Source organism: Spinacia oleracea, chromosome 5 (assembly GCF_020520425.1).
Source record: "Spinacia oleracea cultivar Varoflay chromosome 5, BTI_SOV_V1, whole genome shotgun sequence".
In the NCBI taxonomy this organism is placed as follows: Eukaryota; Viridiplantae; Streptophyta; class Magnoliopsida; order Caryophyllales; family Amaranthaceae; genus Spinacia; species Spinacia oleracea.
In genome coordinates, this window is record NC_079491.1 from 45,848,015 (window position 1) to 45,867,476 (window position 19,462).

The following is a 19,462-nucleotide window of genomic DNA, read 5'->3' on the forward strand; positions in this document are numbered from 1 at the left end:
AGGCTTAATGTTGCATAATAAACGTTTACAACTACAAAAACAAGATTACAAAACAAACTATGAAAAAACTACAATAAACTGAAAAGGCAGCAATCCCTTCGTTGTTGGATCCTCGGTTGTTGATATGACTTTGTTTACACCGCCAATTTTCCAATAGCGTGCCAAAGACATTTTTAGTGGGTTCTTTTGAGAAGATTGAGTTGTTGGGGAGGTAAGCAATTGAAGGCTCCCTTATAAACCTGTGACACTTTAAAACCAAGGAAAGAAGCGGAAGAGTGGTAACGACACAAGCTGGTTGCGAAAGGCTTGTGAAATGGTCACAAGCAACCAGAGTCACTAAAAGTGACTCGAAAAGCATGCTATGAACCCGCATAAAATGGGGAGCAGCGTTCAAATAAAAGGTTTTGAAAGTGACAAACAAAGTTGTCGCTAACCTAAAATGAGAATTAACTTTAGTTAATCTCAAAGACCAACTGACAACCAACACCCATGTTAACCAAAACCCCCTTCCACACTGGTCTTCCTTCCCTGACATAACCCAGAACATAGCCTCCAAAACTATTAACACCACACAAGGACATGCCTCCAAAAACTGAACATCCTTCAGCATAGGCCATGCCCTTAAATCGCATTACCTCCATTAACCTTTTAACTAATACCAACATTATTCCTCCAATCTCCCAAATTAGGCCATCCCACATAGGATTCCCTAATAACACCCACATAAACTTAACACATTCTTTACCAAAACTTACAACAACCTTATTTAGGAAAACATCCAACCATAACAAAGAGAAACTAAACAAAACTACCCACATCAGCATATAAACACACAACATTCACTAAAACCCAACCAAACCACAACACAGCCAAGGAGAAGGTACGGGAAAATCACAAAACCACAACACAAAATTAATTGGCCTAATTAATCAATCCCAATTTGAAATCTTCAATTTAAACTTTACCTTTACCATCAAGATCGGGGTGGTACGACACTACGAGACGGCGGCGGCGTTTTGAAGAGATTTGGAATTGAAAGGACCAACACACAAGACCCAATCACAACCCTAAGAAAACGTTTCCTATTCCAAAGAAACCTAACCCCTAAACTTTACCTTTACCACACTCTTAGTGGCGGTGTTTGGGGAAGAATCAAAATAGGCGCTTCAAGTTGTAGATCTAGGCGACAAACCTCCCGAAAATTCCTTGGCTAAATTGAATTTGACTACCGGCGAGAAAAGAGCGAACTAAGAGGAATTTGAAGTTCCAATGAAGGAGACTTGGTTACCTCTTCTTTGTCGACGCCGACAAAGTACCACCGATGGCTTAGACTAAACCTTCGTCGGAGGCGCTTGAGGGAACAACTAATTATTAATTTACTATTGAAAAAGACACGGCACGCGAGCTCGCCGGCGGCCGTTAAGGCTACGGCGACCAGCGAGCTAGCGGCGGCGCTAGGGTTTTGAGTGTTTTTTGGGTTTCCTTAGAGAAGAGGAAAAGTAGTCAATCAATTAAACTAGTTGACCAAATGAATAAAGTCATTGGTTCGATTCATCAATTAGTTTGTATTATTCTTATTAAACAATCTATTGCTCTACTCCCCATCCTTTTGTTGGTATCGCACTATATTACCAAGAAGGGTGCGTTTTATTCAACTTATTTGACCTGAACTTATCTGGACTTATCTGAATTAATTGGAATTTTTTTTATTAATAATAATAATAGAAGTACTAACAAAAATAATAATAAATAATAACAATAATAGTAATAAATAAATAATAATAATACATAATAAATAAATAAATAATAAACAATATAAACAAAATAATAAAATAATAACAATAATAATAAAAAAAAAACAATTACTAATAATATTAATAATAAATAAAATAAAAATTATAATTAAAATGATTAAATAATAAAAATAAATAATAATAATAAAACAATTAATAATATAAATAATATTAATAATAATAATAATAATAATAATAATAATAATAATAATAATAATAATAATAATAATAATAATAATAATAATAATAATAATAATATAAGGGCATGTATCGGAGTTTCTAAACTCTACTTTGCTTTGCGTACTTGTCCTCCTAGTATTTTTGAGGCTGCTCAGCGCACTTTTGACGAGGCTCTTCGTTCTTCTTTGGAGCGTATTGTTAATGCTTCGGGGCCTGGCTTTGGTGATTGGCAGTGGCGACTTGCCACCTTACCTTTTTCTTTTGGCGGACTTGGTGTTTATTCTGCGGGTGATGTTCGACATTATGCTTTTCTTGCTTCTCGGTTGCACTCTTCTGGTTTGCAGACACAACTTCTACGGCATGCTGATATTGTTGGTCTTGATCGAGCATTTGAAGATGCTTTGAGTCTATTTAGTGGAACGGTGGAGTATGACATTCCGAGTAACCCTAGTGAGGTCGCTGCCCCTAACTTTTGAAAAAATTGACAGATATATATTTCACAAAGGTTACTGCATCTGCAGAATCCACCTTCTCTTTATCGTCTCGGCAGTTGGCGTTATGGAAATCGCAGCAGGGAGATCACACCTCTGCCTGGCTTCATGTGGTCCCCATATTAGGTTTGGGACAGACGATGAATGCTAAGGCTTATCGGTGTGTGTTGTGTTACCGGTTGAGGGTTCCTTTGTTCTCTGTTACGGTGCCGTGTTCTGCTTGCTCCAGGGTCTTTGCGGGAGACATCTTTGGTGATCATGCGGTGTCATGTGTTAGCATCGTGGGTATTAAACATCGGCATAATGTGGTTCGGGATACCCTTGTTGATGTTTGTTATCGGTCTGGGATCTCGGTGCGGAAAGAGGTTGATATTGGTCTATCTGGAGGGAACGATGGAGCTCTCCGACCAGAAGACGTGTTGCTCTACTCTTGGGATCGGAGCTGTGATGTGTGTGTTGACTTGACGGGATCTTCTCCTTTCACAGTCTGGGTTGTTTGGCTTTGCCCCGGGCCGGGTTGTGACTGATGCGGCTATTCGGAAGCGGGTCAAGTACGAAGCACGTTGCAGGGTCATTGGTTATGGCTTTCTTCTGTTCTCTTTCTCTTCTTTGGGGGAGCTGGATAAGGATGTTGTTGCATTGCTGAAGCGGATTCAGAAATTTTCTAGGACGCAGGATATTGGGGCTCGTGCTGCTGCTCATATTTTCACTAGGATAGGTTTCGCTATAGCCAGAGGAGTGGGGGCCCAGATTGTATCTCGGTTGCCCACTAATTATTTGTAAAGTGTTTGACTTTGTTTGCATTTGATTTGGTGAAATAATAATAATAATAATAATGATAATAATAATTATTATTATTATTGTTATTGTTATTGTTATTGTTATTATTATTATTATGAAATGCCCCCGAGGTTTGCAAAAACGCACCAAATACCCTCGCGTAATTTGAATCACATAATATACCCCTATTTTTTCCCAAGTTTGCACCAAATACCCCTAAACCGACCTTCCGTTAGTCCTCCGTTAAGTCGTGTTTATAATTCACAGAATACCCCTATTTATAAATTTATTGCACAATATACACCTATTTTGAAACTAAGTTGCACCAAATACGCAAAATGCTTTTAAACTGCAGAATTTAATTTCCACAAAGCGTTCACCTAATTAATCAAATTAATCAACCAAAAAGTTAAACCTAAAACATGAAATAGAAGTAATAATCAAAGAAAATTGAAATGCTCAAACAACAAATCCAATAAGAAATTGATTGAATTGAACTTGATGCAACTGTTCGAGGAATTCATTATCTTATACGGGGAAACTAATCTAATGGTTTTGTAGTAATTGAACTTGATGCAACTGTTCGAGAAGCTGCTTTACAGGGTTTGTTGGAGCTAGCACGTGCAAAACTTGATGAGACCACTGGACAGTCAATGAGCGAAGATGATAAATTGAAGCAGCTGCTTGAAGAACGTATTCAAGGCATCATCTTGATGTCACAGGAAGAGCTTGAGGCTGCCAAGGAAGATAGGCAACTGGTTGATTCATTGTGGAACACTTGTTACAACAAGCCTTCTTCGCTTAGGGAGAAAGGTCTTCTTGTACTTGCCAAGATTTGCCTCCACCTGATGTTGCCAGCAAACACTTTGAACCTCCTCTTCGAGCTTGGGCTGCGAAACGTGAACCTAAGAAACCTTCTGAGCGAAAAGAAATGCATAAACAAATGCATACTAGTCATACCCATTCTTGCAGCAGGTGCGGCACTGCAACACACAAAAAAGTACCATTAGCACTAACCTCAAGCATCTACCGAAAGCCTCACAGCAGGTTCTATCTTGTACAAAATTTTCACGAAGGTATTATTCTGATATAAACAAATATTCTCTTGCAACATAAGAGAAATCAAGCTCAAAGAATCATCAAAATTAGTCTCAATAATTCGGTAGTTCCATATTGGTTCAATTTTATTGAACTTAACAATATCCACCCACTATTCTTTAAACTTTGCATACAGATCAGTTATAAAGTCAGTCCGATCAACATATTTTCTCATATACATGTAATTAACAACCCAACTTTTAGCCTTATCAAACATGTGTTGTGAAGCCAAGTAGCTAACTCTACTATTTCATCTTCAAGAATATAGCAAAGGTTCTTTCTACATTTCTGTATTCAAATTCTAGGATTAGACCCATAAAAGATGGGAAATTCTGGGTTACATACATACCAAAGAGGCTGATTGAATGATCTCTAATTCACTAGATTTTCTTGGAGATTTCTTGATTCTTTTGTTTCTCCTGAAACCTGATTACTAAAACATGTATGCAACAAACCTACAATCAAGCATTCAATCCCCGTAAAATTCTAATTTTTGGCAAAAAGATAAATTTACAAACTCAACACAAATATGGTTCATAATAGCAGCAAATGTATTATGTTTGAATTCGAAAAATCAGTCAATTTACTCTAATAGTCTATCACTTCCACCGACAACAACAACAACCAGAAAATTGACAGCAACAACAACAATGGCAAGAAAAAACAACAACAATCAACACTGAAATCAATAAATAGCAGCAAATGGATTATGTTTTGATTCGAAAAAAACAATAAATTTACTCTAATAGTCCATCAATTCCCAACAACAACAACCAGAAAATTGAAAACAATAACAACAAAAACCAACAACAATGACGACAACAACATTCAACACAAATCAATAAATGCAATTCCAATCTAGTCAAGGAGAGAAGGAGAGAGTGGAACCTCACGACGGGCAAATTCGACAGCGGCGAATAAGGACGTCGGAAAGGGGAAGGAGAGAATCGACTTCCGTCGGCGGCCAGAGAGCAGGAGTCGGACGCCGCCGGCGACCAGAGAGCAGGAGGAAGAACATCGGAGAGGAGAGAGAAAGATAAAGAGAAAGAAGTTGAGATTTTTTTATTTTTTTTTGGAATTTATGTCGAAAAATACGTATTAAGGGTAAAATAGTAAAACACGACTAACGGCAGACTAACGCCGTTAACTCAAAGGTGCATCTCATGAACAGTACGCAAAAATAGGGGTATATTATGTGATTCAAAAGACGCGAGGGTATTTGGTGCTTTTTTGCAAACCTCGGGGGCATTTCATGAAAAAACCGTTATTATTATTATTATAATAATAGTAGTAATAATAATAATCTCGACATTTTAAATGTGTTGATTCGAAGGCTCGTTACAAAGCCTGTGTTGATAGTGACTTTTGTTTATTCTTTGCTTTGGACTCTACGCTTCATCAGGTTGGCATTTGGCTTTGTGGTGAGTGTTTTTGTACTCATGCTTACAGTAAGAGTTGTAAGCATGCCGATAGTGTTGTGGTTTTTGCCCCTAATTTTGATGAAATTGCAATCCATGGTATCCCCGAGCCTTCTATGTCGGGTTTGGTGGTTGTTGATGGTGCGATCGATATTTCTATTTGTACTCTTGATAGGGGTCGTAGCCTTGGCATTGGAGAGTTGGGGGTGTCTTCTTCTTCTTTTCCAGCCAATACTGATTTGTTGCATAAAGTTTTGGCGGGCCAGTGTCGTACCGTTAAAAGTATTCCCAAAGCTAACCGACTTGGCTTTTCTCGGTGCCTTAAAGCTGCTCTTGACAAAGTCGTTGCTTCCCCGCGAGACCTTGCCTCATGGATCCTTTTTCTCCTTCTCCCTTATGCACCCTTAGGGTTTTTCGGTCACGCGCCAATAACAAATCAGGGAGGAAGGGTTGTTGTCAGGTTGAAGGTATTTCACGGGCTCTTCGGGTCTGGAGAGAGCCAGGTGGTCCTGAGACTTTGGTTAAAGAGCTTCTCAAAGAAGGTGTTCGTCGGTCGGCTACTTTGAAGGTTGAGGGTGAGTTTGCGAGGAAGAAAGCTAGTTTTGAAACGATGAACATGAAGCAATATATGAGGAAAGTCAGTGATGGGCGTTTCACTGATGCTGTTATGGTCTTGACTTCATCGGGGGTTGCACCCAAGAATGAAGAGACTTTAGGGGAGTTGGAGAAGAAGCACCCCAGTGCGTCGTGTCCAATTTTTCCTACCTTTTGTGCTGATGTTGAGGCGGTTTCGGCTACTAAGTAATGTTTTAAGCAGGATTCGTAGTTTTCCTAAGGGAACATCTTGTGGTCGTGATGGTTTTCGGGCTCAACACCTTGTTGATACGCTTGGTAAGGCCGCTGTTGCAGTGGTTGATGATTTAGCCACCTCTATTACCGCGATGGTTAATCTGTTACTTGCCGGTCTTTGTCCTGCTAATTTGGGTGAGTTTATTGCTAGTGCCCCACTTACGCCCTTGCTCAAGCCCGGGGGTGGGATTCGACCCATTGTTGTGGGGACGGTATGGAGGAGACTTGCCACCAAGGTTGCTGCTGTCATGGTCAGGAAGGACGTTGGAAAGTATCTTGATGTTTTTCAGTTTGGGGTTGGTGTGCCCAACGGGAGTGAGGCTATCCTCTATGCCGTCAACAGATTGGTTGAGGCTAAAGGAGGTGTGCAAAACATGTATATGCTTCTAGTTGATTTTAGCAATGCCTTTAATATTGTAGACCGAAGCACTATGCTTAGAGAGGTTCGACGTCGATGCCCTTCGCTCTCTCCTTGGGTTGAATTCTGTTATGCGCGGCCCGCACGAATTTACTATGACGACTCTATCTTGCTCTCTTCCCAGGGAGTTCAACAGGGTGATCCTTTGGGGCCTTTGTTGTTTGCGCTTACCTTGCATCCACTTATCCATATCATCAACGAGAAATGCAACCTGGATTTGATGGCTTGGTACCTAGATGATGGTACCATTATTGGAAACACTTGGTTTCGTCTGCTTTGCATGTGATCACTACAGAGGGTCCGACGATGGGGCTGCACCTCAATGTTGAGAAAACCGAAATCTTTTGGCCTACTCCAGATCCGAGGAGCTACGATCCCACACTTTTCTCTTCGAATTATGTCCGCCCATTGGACGGGGTCAAACTTCTTGGCGGTCAAGTCAGCTTCAATGCTGATTTTTGCAGTCGCTTGATAGAGGATAGGGTGTCAAAAGCTGTGGTTTTTATGGAGGCAGTTGCTGGCCTTAATGATCCTCAATCGGGGCTCCTCCTTCTACAAAGTTGTGTGGGTGTCAGCCGTTTGTACTTCTCTTTACGGACTTGTCCCCTACATATTATCGGGTAAGCTCCTCTTACGTTTGACCATGCCTTAAGGAAGGTTCTCCAGGAGATTATTGTGGATGGAGCTTGTGGCTTTGGTGATTGGCAGTGGCGCTGTGCCATTCTGCCTTTTCGGTTTGGTGGATTTGGGGTCTATATCGCGCAAGATGCTTCCGAGTACGCGTTTGTTGCCTCGCGTCTGTGTTGGAAATAAAGCTTGAGAAAGAAGTCCGACCGATGGTCATCGGGCGGTGGCGCCCGATCGGGCGCGCGTATAATGTGAAAATGGGCGAGTAATTCGCCCGATCGGGCGGTTGTTGCACGTCGGGCGGTGGGCGCCTGATCGGGCGGACCATCCGTGTAACACCCCGACAATTCTCCTTTTTCTAAAATAACCCTTTTTATAAATATAACTATAGAGAATTATCAAAGTATTATCGCCCGTGTGAAAATGTAACGGCTTATTCAGAAATTTGCAGCGGAAAACATAAAACTAACTTTAGGTTTATAAATAATCAATTACAGAATTAATCCCAAAAACCAATCAACGAAAATAAGGAAATGTAAATAGTACGACAAGTTTAAAGTCAAATTTAACAAACCCAAGTCACTTAGCAAAACAAAATAAATACAAGCTCTCTAATCCCGATCCGAATGATGCATCATCTTCAAACCTGTAGATGAGCAACGCTTATTGATCTTTAGAGACTGCTCACCAAAATGGATCATCACAGGATCAATACGGCATAGCCATGATCAACACACACAAACATCGCACGTAATCAGCAAAGTTGAGTACTACATACTAAAACAATAATAATCCTAACATGATTCTATTAAACGAACAACCCTAACATGATACTAATAAAACATAAGTAAGGATCGATAACCAAAACATATTAACTTGAAACTATATTTGACTGAACTAGACCTTTGTATCATTAACATTATTTTAATTGAAATAGTCAATGGACTGAGTTGTCTACTAGAAGCCTTCACTAAAGAAGACGAGGTATGGGCGTGACTCCGTAACTCCAATGACCTGCGATATCGAGGAACTTTTGAATAAAATAGAACCGGTGATCAATCCGGCCCCAGAAAAAGCCATAGGCGACCCATGACCCCAACTCCTAATTGTCCGTCACTTCAGAAGTGCACAGTCTAAAGCTATTGCTACTCAGTTTTAATTTACATGATTTACAAATTGACACCCTATTATGACTCAACAATCACATAAGGCATACAATCCACATTTATTCACAACTGTTTTTATCTTGGAATTAAGTAAGTGATCACAAAGGTATCAAACAAGACTCATTCCAATTAAATCCAACCTTTCCTTTAATACTGATCAACCCCTCTATATGGGTATAAGGTTTCAACTTACTAAACAAGGTCCACGGCCCTCATAAAGTAGTGAAAAACTAAAAGGGAACAATGAACAATCGATCTGAATCAATATATATAAAATAATCTAGTGTTCCCAATCCAACATGTTTGCATCAATCATCTACTAACATGTTATAATCCTTGTAACGAAATACATATGTTCAACATGTCCATCCAACAATATTAAACATGAAATTCCGACATAATCAGGTTCATCAATAAATTTCAACTTGGTTTCAACAGATAACGCACATTCTAAGCACATAGGTATGTAAGTACCTTGTGGAAACAAACTGATAGGCCACTTTAACACTTTCAAAAGTCGCCTAAAGAGAATTCTCCGCCTAAAACAATCAACAAATATTCCCAATCAATTTCTAATCATTCGCAACCATAATAAAGCATTCTAAATACATCCTAAATGAAGGAAATAATACCCTTGGTGCAAGTATTCATTTAATGTTAAGTCTAATAAATGCGGTTCAGTGTTAATCATACAAGTTAATAATTCAGTGAGATCAAGTGAACTGTATGCCTAGCTAGAGGCCGCTTCAGTTCAAGTGGAATTAATGATATTAATCCACAGCTTACTCTTGACTGAACCCGTAGGGTCATACAAATAGTACTTAAACGGATCAAGTATTTAATGGTATTAAATACTCCATCTATGGATATTCGGAATCGACGGATCTTGGTTCCAGTGGGAGCTGAGATCGTCAAAGGCAAATTATGAATACTCCGGAAACGATGATATTGCCGGAAACGGAAATATGGATCGTATCGGAAATATAAATATTATCCAAGTCGCAGATGTTGCCGGAAACAGAAACATGGTACGTATCGGAAAATATTATCGGAAAAGGAAATATTGCCGGAATCGGAAATATTGCCGGAAACGGAAATATTGTCAGAATCGGAAAATAATTCCGGAAACGGAAATATTAAATATTTGTTCGAAACGGAAATTAATTCCGGAATCGGAAATGTTAAATATTGTTCGTATCGGAAATGAATTCCGGAATCGGAAAATTAATCGGAAGCGCGTCGTACGAATAAGCATCGGACGAGCTTGTTAGACGAAGGCCCAGCGCGAATCCAGGCCCACGTCCAGCAAGCCCAACGCGCGTCACAGCAGCCCAAGGCAACGCCAGGCCCAGCGCAAGGCCATGCCCAACGCACCAAGGCTGCGAGCACATGGCAGCGAGCTCGTATGGGCTGCGAGGCCTGCTGCGGGCTTTGCGTGCGCGCGGGCATGGCCTGCTCGCATGTGGGCCATGCTCGTGTGCGTGTTAGAGTTTGTGCATAATTCGAATGCTTAAGTGATTAGGATTAGATTAATTTTCTGATTTACTAGTTTTAATGGAACTCTAATTCTAAAAGAATTAGGATTCTTAAAGTCCTAGTAGAATTCCAATACCATATTCCTTCCCTATAAATAGGTGATCATAGTTCACAATTTATAACGAGTAATTCAAATATTCATTCAAGTTTTAGGCTTAAAACTCAGATTTTTATTTGTCATAAAATCCGAAAAAATACATAGTAACTTAGTGCAATTCTAGTTAATTAAATCTAACGTGGATCCGAGCGTGCTGTGCACTATCTACGGAGGGACGACATTTGGAGTCCTAGACTTGTTCTTGTTCGGTTCGGGCACAGCTAGGGAGGGCACGCTACAAATAGACCTGGTTATCGGGCGGGTCGGGTCAGGGTCGGTGCGGGTCAAAAGAGGGTTGGGTATTGAAAGGGTCGTTTTTAGCGGGTCGATAATGGGCGGGTCAAAAGCGGGTCGCGGGTCAATAGCGGGTCATTAGTGGGCGGGTCAATAAAGCAATGAAAAATGAAAAAAAAGAGCCATGTGCAAGTACAAGTGAGTACGAAGCTATACACGTAATTTTTTGTATCATTACTATTTTAATTTTCAAAATAATTGTAGTATAAGTTTGACCCTATAACGACCCTGTCCAATAAAGGCCCTGTCCAATAAGAGCCCTGGCCAATAAAAGCCCTATTAACTTGACCCTAACCCTATATCCATTGGACTACCCTGTCCAATAACCAGGTCTAGCTACAAAGAGTATGCCTCATAAATTATGCTAATTGTTATGTGGCAATTAATTTGGATTCCTGGCTTTATGGTTTTTCCGCATGATTTATATTCAGTTATATGTATCATAACCTAACAGTAGTATCACGAGCCTCTAATTAATTCCATAAAATTGCTTAACATGGTTAAATTTTATAAATTTGCAAGGAATTAAAAGGGGTGATTAATTTCGTAATTGTAATTAATTGCAAATTTGCGATTATTTAATTATATGTTCGCAGTGTTTCGGCAGCTTCTTCGTTTCTCAACGAAATCGAGTGATTTTTGTGTCAATTCTGTATGTACAAGGCATTCTAAAATTCTGACAAAAATACTATTTTTCGGCCTAATCCAGAATTCCCAATTTCGAAGCCTAACTATGACTTTTCGGAGGTTTTAGTTTTCCGAACGCTAAATTTGAAATTTTTAAGATGTTAAATTAAATATTTGCGCTTCTTGTTGTTAAATCTTGAATTTTTGATTGACCTACTGTATATGTTTAACAGATTTAAGTGCCTAAGCTTGTTAATTATACAACCTAATTTGTAACTGTAATTAATTTGTTGAAATTCGAATAATTTAGAATTTGATTTGATTTTCATAATTAATTGACAATTTAATTAGGTATACATGATTAAAAACCACCATAAAAATTGTTAATTTTGATAAATTTTAAATTTTTATGACCTAGATTTGAGTCCATGATAATCGGAAATTAATTGATAAATAAATTTTCGATTTTTCGCCCTAAATTTATGAAATTAATATTATTTATTAATTTGTCTATAAATTTGAATTAAAAAGTTTTAATTTTTATATAATTCGCTCATGAATGTTGCACGCACAAAGCAAAGGAAGCTACGTGTTACCCTTAAGGTGTGTTGTATAGTGCGGGCATGCGACGACGAGTAAGGGAGCTCGTCGCCCATGCGGTACGAATGCAGCGAGCAACAAGCAATGGCGCGCGCGCAAGGCAGTGATGCCTGGGCATGTGTGCTGCGCGATGGGCGATGGGCGATGGGGGCAAGGCACAAGCCGAGCGAGCAGACGCGTGTGGGCAGCGATGGATACTGCGCCACAGCGCGCGCTGCCTCACCGAGTGAGGCGGGCTGCGCGCATGCTTGGCCTGGGCTGGCTGCGATGCGTGTGGCCTGCTCGTGCATTGTTGTGCGATCAGTCGTTGGGGCGCTGCTGCCTCGTGACTCGATGGGGCTTGGGCGCAAGCCCAAGTGCCTCGTCTTGTTACGATTGATGCGTTTTGAATTTAATTTTAAATTTTCAGTTCGGAAACGATTTTAATTAACTTTAAAATTCCTAATTTAAATTGTTTTCTCGGAATTTAATTTTGAATAATATAATTATTATAAATTCTAATTTATACTAATTATTTTACTAAAATTAAAACCTTGAATAAATTTAAATTTATTTATTTAATTCAACTGAAAATACATTAAAGGATTCAATTAATAATTTATTTGAGCTTTAAATTTTAATTAAATTTGTATGTTTCCGGTTAGACTAGGAAATACAATTTTATGTTTAAAATTAGTAAAGCATGTAAATTTATTGGTTTAAGTGGGAGCGTTTTAGTCATAAATTCTTGATTAGGTCTACATTCCTTTAAGGTTAAAACGACTTGATTAGAATTAATAAGGATTGAATAATTGGTAGATTATTGGAACCCTTGATTAATTACTGCAAATATTTATGTAATGCATAATATGTTCTACTAACCAGCTATGTGGGCCATTCATTGATAAATGAATGGGTGAATGGTATATATTGTATATGTACTGTTTTGCAGGTTGCAGAAAAGTGACTAGTATGGCCCAAATAGGATAGAAAATATGGCCTGCGTACTATTAATTTGAATGTAATATTGGTCTAATGCACCAAAGTTTTTAATTTAAATATGGTCTGCGTACCATCAAATAGTTGTAATTAGTTTAAATTATAGCTTATCCTATTTGAAGAAAATGACGCCTCCCATGGTGAAATTCAAGACGGAGTTTCCAATCCATTTTCAAGACGGACTTTGAAGTTGAATCTTCAAGATGAATTCGGGCCATACTAGATCACATTTATTGTAATCCCCCATAATTTTATATATTTTGTTTATATATTTTAACGTATATTAATATATTTAAATATAATTTACGGATTTCAGAAATGAATATGTAATTAAAATATAATTATTTTATTTCATTTTGAATACTTTTAATGATTTACGAAATCAAAATGTATATTTGAATTTTACGTTAAAACGATTTCGAATTACGAAACCACGTTCTATTGAAATTAGAAAGCAATACTAAACATTGTGGATTCATCAACCTAAATCCTACTCCTAGCCCAATTGGGCAAAGCCCAAACCAATAAACCCAACTAAATACTCCCTCCTCTTCTCTACTCTTACGTGAAACCAAAAGAAGAAAAAAAAATAAAAGAAAAGAGAAACCCTCCTTCAATTCACGCACAACTCAGCCATCTCTCCTTCCTCCCCTCCACGCCGTCGCCCACTGCCGGACCACCACCTGCACCGACGACCACCGTCGACCCTCGTGGTAACTCCTTCTTCCTCTCCCTTCTTTCGGTTGTCTTGCCCTGCTCCTCCTCGTCGTTTTTCCCCTCCTTAACGGTGTTATTGGTTTCACAACACCACCTTTGCGCCTAGCCGCGCCGCTGAGCCACCGCCTTCGCCGCCGGTATGCTTCTTCCTCCCCCTTCTCTCTTTTGTCCCTTCCTCTCTTTTGGTCGTGCTTGCTCCCCTCACTCGGTTTTCTGTTTCGCCCAGCCTCCGCGAGTCTCTTCGCCACCCGCACAACACCACCTTCGTCAGCTCAATCGACCGTCGCTGCCGCGCCGCAAAGTCTACCGCCGGCCAGCCTCCTCCTCATTCTCTCCTTGTGGTTATTTCTTAAACCCTAAGTTATTTAAATGTTTTAGTTATATTATTAATTTAATTTATGTTTTGATTGAATTAAATTTATGATTTTTGTGATTTATTTATGAATTTCAGATTTTAATATTGCATAATTGAATTACTAATTTTCAGATTATATATTTTGATTAAAAATAGGGTTTTTAATTATTAAAGCATGGATTTTTAATGTTTTTATAGTTTTAAACCATGGTAGGACGATTACAAGTTATTAAAGTTATTGTTTTTTTATAATTTCAAACATGTTAATTATGTTTTGGAGTAGTTTGAAATTAGTTAAATTGCTGGAAATTTAAAGTATGATGCTTTGAAGAGTTTTCAACGAATTTCAATAATTAATATAATAATTATGATGCTAGGAGATCAAATATTCAAGTTTCGATATTGGAAAATGTTCTAATTATGTTTAGGAAGGGTTTGAAGCTCCCTAATGTTGCTGAAAATTCAATATGAATTGATATGAGTCTATATTGGTTGTTGTTAGGTGGAGAATTCTCTGTAGGCGACTTTTGAATTATTAAAGTGGTCTTGCAGTTTGTTTACACAAGGTACGTACATACCTGTGTGCTTGGAATGCGTGCTATTTGTTGAAACCATGTTGAAATTGTTGATGAACTTGGTTATGTTGAGATTGTTGATGAACTTGGTTATGTTGATATTATTGATGAACTTGGTCAGGTTGAAATTGCATGTTTAATACTGTTGGATGGACATATTGAACCTAGATTGCATTATGAGAATTATAACATGTTAGTATGGATGATTGATACAAACATGTTGGTTGGGAACACTAGATTATTCTATATATGTTGGTTTAGATCGATCGATCGTTGTTCCTTTTTAGCTTTTCACTACTTTATGAGGGCGGTGGACCTTGTTTAGTAAGTTGAAACTTTATACCCATATACAGGGTTGATCATGGTTAAAGGAAAGGTTGGGTAAATTGGAATGAGTCTTGATTGATGCCTTTATGATCACTTACATAATTCCAAGATAAAAACAGTTGTGAACAAATGTGGATTGTATGCCTTATGTGATTGTTGAGTCATAACAGAGTCTCAATTTGTAAATCATGTAAAGTGAAACTGAGTAGCAATAGCTTTAGACTGTGCACGTCTAAAGTGACGGACAAACAGGAGTTGGGGTTCATGGTGGTAGCCCATGGCCTTTTCTGGGACCGGATTGATCACCGTGTCCTATTTTTATTTAAACGTTCCTCGATATCGCAGGTCACTGAGGTTACGGAGTCGCGCCCGTACCTCGTCTTCCTTAGTGAAGACTTCTGGATGGTCAACTCGGTCCATTGTCTATTTCAACTAAAATAATATTATGGTTATTAAGCCTAGCTTAGTCTAGTCAAGTATAATCGTCAATTTATTATGTTTTGTCTGTCCTTACTTATACTTATTAGTATCATGTTAGGGTTGTTGGTTTGATAGTATCATGCTAGGATTGTTGTTGTTTTAGTATGTAGTACTCAGCTTTGCTGATTACGTGCTTTGTTTGTGTGTGTTGATCATGGCTATGCCTTATTGATCCTGTGATGACCCATCTTTGGTGAGCAGTCTCTAAGGATCAATAAGCGTTGCCCATCTACAGGTTTGAAGATGATGCATCATTGGGATCGGGATTAGAGAGCTTGTAGTTCTATTCGTTTAATTAAGTGATTTAATTTGTTAACTTGGATTTGAAATTTGTCGTACTATTCGTATTTCCTTAATTCAGTTAATTGGTTTGGACCTAATATGTAATAGATTATTTATGAACCTAAAAGTTAGTTTTATGTTTTCCGCTGCAAAATTCTGAATAAGCCGTAACGTTTTCACACGGGCGATAATACTTTGATAATTCCCTACAGTTATATTTAAAAAGAGGTTATTTTAGAAATGGGAATTGTCGGGGTGTTACATTTATATCTTATGCATGTTTTAAGTTATTTATTTCTTTAAATATGTCTTAATTATGCATGAGATTGTGGCTTGATTTGTAATCTCCCGTAAATTTATAGATTTTATTAATATATTTTAACGTATAGTTATTTATATTTTAATAGAATTACGAATTTTAATAATAAATATATAACTAACGTATATTTATTTTAGTTAATTACATTTTAAATTTTTTTAACGATTTATGAAATCAAAATAATTTTAGAACTTTACATTGAAAAGAATTCGTTTTACGAAAACACGTTCGATTGAATTTAGAAAACAATCCTAACCGTTTTGGATTCAAACAAACTCAATTCTATTCCTAGCCCAAGTTGACAAAGCCCAAAACAAGTAAGCCCAAAATTTCTCCTCCCTTCCCTTCCAACTTCACGTGAAACTCAAAACCAAATACACAAAACCCTTCTTCTTGCCACTCACGTAAACCAGCTAAAACCCGCAAAAACTTTGCTCCTATCTTTGCAGCCGTCGCCGACAACCACTGCCGAACCGTCGTCCCTGCGCCACCGCTGCCCAACCGCCGGTAACTCCCTCTCCTTCCTCCTCTTCTCTTTCGTTTTTCCTTTCTCTCTCTTGTTGTTCTTTGTCTTCCCCCTCACTTGTGCTCTGTTTTGCGCACGCAACCACCGCCACAAATTAATCAATGTTGTTGCGCCGCCCCTTGCCGCGCCGCCAGCCCGTCGGCCGTCGTTGCAGCCCTACCGGCCATTGTTCTTCCCCGTCGTTTCTTGTTTCTTCATTCTCACAACAGCCACCAAGCACGACCGAAACCACCGCAATCACCACCTCCAGTCGCGTCTCTGTTCCCCGCGACCGCTGCCTCGTGCCGCGCCGCCTGTGCTCCGCCGGCCAGCCACTCTCTTCTTCTTTTTGGTTAATTCTCAAACCCTTGCTAATTATGTTTTATTAATTATGTTTCAATTATATTTTATTAATTTAATTCATGTTTCTTGAATTTAATTATGGTTTTATTATTAAGTTATGAATTTCAGATTATATACTTTGCATCATTAATAATTTAATTTTCAGATTTATATAATTGAATTAGAATAAGGGTTTTAAGTATTAAAACATGAATTTTAAAGGTTTTAATAGTTCTGAAATCATGGTAGGATGATTATAAATTATTAAAGTTATTGTTTTTATGATTTAAAACATGTTATTTATGTTTTGGAATAGTTTGAAATGAGTTTATAGTGCTGAAAATTAAAGTATGATGATTGCGAAGAGTTTTCAACGAATTTCAAACATCGAATTCAATAATTATTATGCTAGGAAATCGAATACTCAAGTTTTGATTTTGGGAAGATTCTAAGTATGTTTAGTATGTATTTAGAATGCTTTTTTTTTTAATTTTTTTTTTTATAGTTGCGAATGATTAGAAATTGATTGGGAATATTTGTTGGTTGTTTTAGGCGGAGAATTCTTTTTAGGCGACTTTTGAAAGTGTTAAAGTGGCCTATTAGTTTGTTTACACAAGGTACGTACATACCTGTGTGCTTGGTGATGTGTGTTATTATTGAAACCATGTTGAATTTGTCGATGAACTTGGTTATGTTGGAATTTACATGTTTAATGTTGTTGGATGAACATGTTGAACATATATTTCTTTATGAGAATTATAACATGTTAGTATGGATGATTGATGCAAGCATGTTGGTTGGGAAGACTAGATTATTTATATATATTGGTTTAGATCGATTGATCGTTGTTCCCTTTTAGCTTTTCACTACTTTATGAGGGCCGATGACCTTGTTTAGTAAGTTGAAACCTTATACCCATATACAGGGGTTGTTCAGTATTAAAGGAAAGGGTGAATTTCATTGGAATGAGTCTTGATTGATACCTTTGTGATCACTTACTTAATTCCAAGATAAAAGCAGTTATGAATAATTGTTGATTGTATGCCTTATGTGATTGTTGAGTCACAACAGAGTTTATTTAATCTGTAAATCATGTAAAGTGAAACTGAATAGCAATATCTTTAGACTGTGCACGTCTCTAGTGACAGACAAACAGGAGTTGGGGTTCATGGTGGTAGCCCATGGCCTTTTCTAGGACCGGATTGATCACCGTGTTCTATTTTTTATTCAAACGTTCCTCGATATCGCAGGTCACTGAGGTTACGGAGTCGCGCCCGTACCTCGTCTTCCTTAGTGAAGACTTCTGGTTGGACAACTCGGTCCATTGACTATTTCAATTAAAATAATATTAATGTTATAAAAGTCTAGTCCAGTCTAGTCTAGTCTAGTTAAGTGTGGTCTCAAATTATTATGGTTTGGTTGTCCTTAATTACGTCATTAGTATCATGTTAGGATTGTTCGTTTAATAGAATCATGTTAGGATTATTATTGATTTAGTATGTAGTACTCAACTTTGCTGATTACGTGCTTTTTCTTGTGCATGTTGATCATGACTATGCCTTATTGATCCTGTGATGACCCAATCTTTGGTGAGCAGTCTTTAGGGATCAATAAGCATTGTCCATTGCAGGTTTGAAGATGATGCATCACTGGGGTTCGGGATTTGGAGAGATTTGGGTAGTCGTTATTTTATCTCATTTGAATTTGGTTTTGTTGAACTTGTTTTAATGGACTTGAATTTGATTTGAACTAATTATGTCGACTTCGGTTTGTGTTTTGTTAGTTGACTTATTTAAACTATTAAAGTTAGTTTTATGTTTTCCGCTGCAAAATTCTGAATAAGCCGTTACGTTTTCACACGGGCGATAATGCCTTGATAATTCTCTACGTTTTATATTAAAAAGTTATTTTAGGAAAGAGAAAATTATCGGGGTGTTACATGATTATTTTGCAAGATTAAGGATTTTAGTTCACTTAAAATCTAACTAACATAGTAAGAGCCTTAAGTTCCAAACTTTAAAATTGAGTTAAAAGGTGCCATGCCAAAATAACACTTACTTGGATAAACCTTTACATCAATCTTAGTAATAGTTTTCCGCCTAAGCGAGGTTTTACTTATTGATCCTAAAGGGGTAAGGTACACAAATAATTATGAGTACATGTTAGTTTTGGTGAAATTCAACGATATAAGCAAGGAGTCCTTTTATGTCGTGGCAAATGAGATAGGTTTACCTAATAAGTTCTTAGACGTACCTATTGTAGACACCTACTTTTGTCCCCATTCCCGAAAGGGAAGGTTCGATGATGAAAACGTAAATCTCCACTTGACAACGCATCTCCTATAAAATAACGAATCTCAATTCCCCTTTTCATTTCACCCAAATCCTGCTATTTATAGAAACCTGCTATTTATGGAAACCTGCTAAAAATAGTAACTTCCGTAAAGGGTAGTTGTTAAAAGTAGTAAGAATAAAAAGATAGAAACCTGTCAGAATTAGGTGTTGCACTCCAACATAAATCCTAAAAGAGATAGAAATTGTAAAAGGAATTCTATTCCTATCGCAGTTCGATAAAAGAGTTAACGTATTAATTAAACTCATAACGAACC

General features: G+C 37.8%; 1 long non-coding RNA gene across 1 annotated transcript; it reads left to right on the forward strand.

The window, feature by feature from the left end:
* Positions 1-1,975: 1,975 nt before the first annotated feature.
* LOC130461896 (uncharacterized) lies at positions 1,976-15,889 on the forward strand. The gene is made up of 4 exons (XR_008921890.1): positions 1,976-13,806; positions 13,896-14,010; positions 14,527-14,590; positions 15,608-15,889. It is a non-coding gene; the product is annotated as an uncharacterized lncRNA (long non-coding RNA).
* The last annotated feature ends 3,573 nt before the right edge of the window (positions 15,890-19,462 follow it).